This window comes from Triticum dicoccoides, chromosome 2A (assembly GCF_002162155.2).
Source record: "Triticum dicoccoides isolate Atlit2015 ecotype Zavitan chromosome 2A, WEW_v2.0, whole genome shotgun sequence".
Classification (NCBI taxonomy): domain Eukaryota; kingdom Viridiplantae; phylum Streptophyta; class Magnoliopsida; order Poales; family Poaceae; genus Triticum; species Triticum dicoccoides.
The window spans coordinates 258,247,040-258,252,649 of NC_041382.1; positions in this window are offsets into that span (position 1 = coordinate 258,247,040).

The following is a 5,610-nucleotide window of genomic DNA, read 5'->3' on the forward strand; positions in this document are numbered from 1 at the left end:
TGGTGTTGCATGCGTGCTAGGGTTTGGAAAAACAGAATAGCCGCACTACGCCGGTCAACCAAGTGCACTGCATGCATTAGAGCGAGGCCGAGCGGGGGTGGGGGTGGGTAGGGGGGTTGTGGCCGAGCCTGGAACGAGCCGGAGCATTCGGCATCGCGGCGTGCCACGGTGCCGCATGCGGACGCGAGTACGTCACAACCCACCTCCCCCTGTCTATCGTAGGGGTGTGGCTCTGGGTTGCGTGCATGCTAGGGTTTGGAAAAATGGAAGAGCTGCATTGCGCGTGTCAACCAAGTGCACTACATGCGTTAGTGCGAGGCTGAGCGGCGTGGGGGTGGGGAGGGTGGTCGTGACCCCCTCCCCACCCCCCTGCGAGGCCGAGACTGGAGTGAGCCGGATAAGGCGGCGACGCGGCATGCTGCGGTGCCGCATGCGGAGGCGAGTCCATCACACCCCTTCGCCCTATCTATATTAGGGGTGTGGCTCTAGGGTTGCGTGTGTGCTATGGTTTGATAAACGGAATAGCCGCACTGCTCCTGTCAACCAAGAGCATTGTGTGCGTTAGCACGAGGCTGGGAGAGGGGTGGGGAGGGGGTCGTGACCCCCCTCCCCACCCCCCTGCGAGGCTGAGCCTGGAGTGAGCCGGAGTAGGCGGTGATGCGTCGTGATGTGGCACTGCATGCGGAGGCGAGTCCGTCACACCTCGTCGCCCTCTGTCTATCTTAGGGGTGTGGCTCTATGGTTGCATGCGTGCTAGGGTTTGGAAAAACAGAATAGCCTCACTGCACCTTTCAACCAAGCACACTACATGCACTAGCACGAGGCCGAGTGAGGGGTGGGGAGGGGGGTCATGAGCCCCACTCGCCATCCCCCTGCGAGGCCGAGCCTGGAGCGAGCCGGAGCAGGCGACAATGCGGCGTGCCGCGGCACCGCATGCAGAGGCGAGTTCGTCACACCCCATCCCCCCCTGTCACACCCCATGCGCCTGCCAACTTAGCCAAGGTGTGATGGGGGTCATGTTTTCAGTTGTGGAGGAGGCAGTTTGACGCGGGCTAGCCGCGGTAGTGTGGGTAGTGGATGTTGTCGGCGTTCAAGGAACGGAGGTCCCCAGACTTGCCTGCCTGTGGCCCGCGACGTGGCTAAGCCAGCAGGCCGTACGCCCCATCTTCATCAGCAAGGCATCCAAGAACCTCGCGAGGGGAGAAGCCTCGCTAGGCGGACGACACAAGACCTCCTCTGGAGTGGCCTAGTCGGGCAGGCTCACGAGGGGCGGAGATAACAAGGCGAGGCAAACCTCACGAGGCTCCCGTGACGTGAGCCATGACGATCAACACCAGGCAGGCGCCAGCGCACATAGCATCCTTGTTTCCTCTTTGGTGCTAAGGAGGCCAGTGCAGGCGAGGAGTACCGAGGCATCAGGCAAAGGTTGCCATATCGGTGCAACAAGACCAAGACAAGAAGGACGGCAAGACGGAGGTCATTGTGGAGCCCGAGATGGCGTCACCACCAGAGCCTTTCGCAGGCGGAGACCACCTTTGTCAGGATAGCTTGTACTAGTTGTCCCCCTTCAAAATTGCCCGCCGTTGTTGGCTCCCTTCCCTCTCAATATTTTGGAAGAGGACCAAGGCCTCTATAAATAGGACTAGCCACCACCATACGCAGGGGAGAGCCTGAAGATCATCCCCACACACCCAAGTTAGCCAAGCACGAGAATACCTCACTCTCAGGAGGCTGTTCTTCCCCTTGTATTGTTCATCATCAGCCTGAGAGGCAATCCACCACCACCACACTGGAGTAGGGTATTACACCACAACGGTGGCCCAAACCAGTATAAATATTTTGTCTTTCTGTGTTGCGAGTTCGTCGAGTTCGTCCGTGAGATCTTAGCGAGCTAGGGCGTAGATCTATGGGAGGAAAAGACTTCACGCCACCCAAGTGTTCGAACCTTCAGGGTTTGCCGGAACCCCACATCCGACATTTGGCGCGCCAGGTAGGGGTGCGCCGTAGCTTCCCTTCCATTAGTTCGTCGCTCCGTCGCTCCATCGTCTCCACGGCGCATGCTCGCCGTGCTCGAGCTGAGCGTCAGACTGCCCTCACCGCCCGTGTTGCTCAGACGGCCCCCATCAGCGTCCACCTCGTCATTCTCCGTCTCCCACCGCCAACGCTGCCACCGGCCCGGTGGGGAACGAGCAGCAAGCGTCTTCGCTCCATCCTTCGGTACGGCAGGACGGTCGCACCGCCACTCCATTGCTGACCCCGGCCAGTTCTTCGTCCCATGCACGCCACACTCGCATGGAGGCGCAAGCCGCACTCCTCGCCGCAAACGAACTCCTGCGCTATCGCCCAGTCGACGACCTCTACGAGGAGTGGCTCGACCGTGTCGCCGAGCTCGTCCGAGTCGCAGGGGGCTCCCCGGCGCTATCTGTCTCTCTGCCTCACCCTCAGCCGGCCACGGGCGACGAGGCCCGGGGCGCGCCTCCACCACCCCAGCCCAAAGACGGCGCCTTGGCACCAAGGTGCGCGGCCCCATGGTGTGATCCGCCACGTCCAGTGCCCGCGCGCGAAGAGAGAAGCTGCCAAGAAATCCCTCGGTCGCAAGGAGTTGCACCTGTGCTTCCCACGCCGCCTCGTCAAGACCACGCACCGCCCGCGGAGGCGCCGCGCGGACCTCGTCAAGACCAACCTACACCTCCGAAGCGGGCCCGAATAACTACGGCCGGCTGCCGCACCTTCACCCCCGAGCTACGCCATGTCGCCTGGCCAGGCAAGTTCAAGCCGGATCTGCCTCCTCGCTATGACGGCACCGCCGAGCCCATGTAGTTCTTGCAGCTCTACGAGCTGAGCATCGAAGCAGCCAATGACAACGAGAAATTCATGGCAAACTGGTTTCCCATGGCTCTCAAGGACGGGGCCCGCTCCTCGCTCCTGAACCTACACCATGGCTCGATCTCCTCCTGGGACGAGATGCGCGACCGCTTCGTCGCCTACTTCCAGGGCACTCGCGACCGCCCGCCAGACACGGGCAACCGGCGCCGCATCAAGAAATAGCCAGGGGAGACCCGTCAGAAGTACATTCAGCGCTTCAACAACACCCGCCTCAAGATCCCCAAGGTCACGGATGAGGCCATCATCTCTGCGTTCTCCAACGGCGTCCATGACGTCAAGATGAAGGAAGAGCTTGCTACCCACGAGGAGCTCTGCACATCTCAGGAGCTATTCAACCTGGCGACAAAGTGCGCAAGAGCTCAGGAGGGGCGCCACTCTCTCCTTGAGCTGCCAGCCGCGGGCACAGAAGAGAAGAAATCCAAGGCCAAGGAAGTGAAGTGCAAGGAAGCAGTGGTGCTAGCAGCGGAGCCCGACACCAAAAGGGGCAAAGACCGGCCTGAGTCATCCAAGAATAGTCGACCGTTCTGCACCTTCCACAACCTAAAAACCCACAACACCAGTGACTACCAAGAGCTCAGAGCCATATGAGAAGGACGTTACGATCGACGCCCCTAGCGCAGCGACCGGGGCTACGACCATGGAGGAGGACGTGGAGGCGGATGTTTGGACGATTGTGGCCCGCGCCAGGAATGGCGCGACAGGCCTCGTGAGGACCGCTAACAAGACCATCCTCGCGAGGGGGCCTGGAGGGACCAGCCTCGTGAGGATCGCCCCCAAAGCAACGCCGGTATTCCCCCACTGCCGCGACCAAGAAGGAACGACTATCATCATCAGGACGAGGGACTGGGGGCTTCTAGGAGCCGCGTGCAATCACCTGTATCTTGGGCGGCACCTAGGCCCCGGCCTCTTAGCGCATCTTCAAACGGTTCGCTCGCGAGGTGAACGTGGTGCTCCCCAAGCTTGAGGCCGCATGCCCGCTGAAGTGGTCCTAGTGCACCATCACTTTCAACTCGGCAGATCAGCTCAAGTGCGCGGCCACCGCCGGCATCCTCCTGATGTTGTGTTACCCAGTCATCAGCAATGTGCAGGTTACCAAGACCCTCATCGACAGCAGTGCAGGGCTCAACGTCTTGTCCGTCGACACATTCGACAACCTCCACGTGCCATATGAGCAGATCCAGCCTACCAAAGCTTTCTCAGAAGTGACCGACGGCTCCACCACACCGATAGGGGAGGTCCGCCTTCCTGTCACCTTCGGCACGCGCGACAACTACCGCACTGAGCTCATCGACTTCGACGTCGCGCACATCCGCCTGCCATACAATGCCATCCTTGGCTATCCGGCCCTGGCCAAGTTCATGGCGGTCACCCACCACGGCTATAACGTCCTCAAGATGCCTGGAATCGGCGGGGTCATCACGGTCCCATGTGTGGAAAGGGATGCGGTGTGCTCCCTCGAGCGTGCCTTCCAAGCTACAACAATCGACAACCCCGACAACAAAAGTGAGGGCCCTCCGGAAGCCATCCCCAAGAAGAAGCAGTTGTGCCACGCAGGACCATAGGAGGATGGCATCGCGGCAGGAGCCTCATCAGGATCAACGTTCGTCCCAGGGGCGCCACCCTCCATTGCGTAGGAAGGCGCGCCCAGCGCCCTCCTCGGGAAGGGCTCGGGGGCTCTCTTCTGGAGGGCCTTAGGCCTTGCCAACCTCATGAGGGAGGCGCTCGAGCTCCACTCGGAGGCGTGCTACACGACACGTTTTCCTCAGAAGAACACAAGGCAAGGGGTGCCCACCACTCAGGAGTTCATCGCCAAGACCACACAAGAACTACAAGACGCAAGAGCCATGCACGGCGACAGCCGCTCACAGGTCGCAGCCCATCACCCAGGCGAGGGTGCTGAGCTGCGCGTCTGCATTGACGTCCCGGGGCTCAACAGGGCCGCGTCTCAGGAGCGCTTCTGGCCTTCGCATGTGGGCTGTTGCGAGGCCCCCCCACACAACTACATTCATGTAACACCCCGGATGTAACTTTCCCAATTTGTACTCCAACTCTTGCCATTTCTGGCGTTAAGTTATATTTATTTTCTCGGGTTCGGGTCCTTGTCTCCGTGTGTTGTCGTTGTCATGCATCTCATATCATGTCATCATGTGCATTGCATTTGCATATGTATTCGTCTCTTGCAGTCGAGCTTTTTCCCCGTTTTCCGTTTTGCATTCCGGCGCTTCATTCTCCTCCGGTGGTCATTTCTAGCTTTCTTTCATGTGTGGGGATTAAACATTTCCGGATTGGACCGGGACTTGCCGAGCGGCCTTGGTTTACTACCGGTAGACCGCCTGTCAAGTTTCGTACCATTTTGACTTCGTTTGATACTCCAACGGTTAACCGAGGGACCGAAAAGGCCTCATGTGTGTTGCAGCCCAACACCCCTCCAATTTGGCCCAAAACCCACCTAACTCTGCTCCATCATCTAGAGCGTTCGATCACGATCGCGTGGCTGAAAACCGCACCTCATTTGGACTCTCCTAGCTCCCTTCGCCGCCCCGGCCTCTTCCTCCCTCTAACTCCGGCCACCACCGTCCATCGTCGCCGACCAGCCCGCCGGCGAGCCCGGATCCACCTCGGGAAGCGTGCGATCTAGATCTGAAATTTTAGGTTGACTTCGGTTTTTTTCTAAGTCCCGGAGATTTTCAATTCAAGTGCTCCTGTTCACGGCTCCGTAACTTT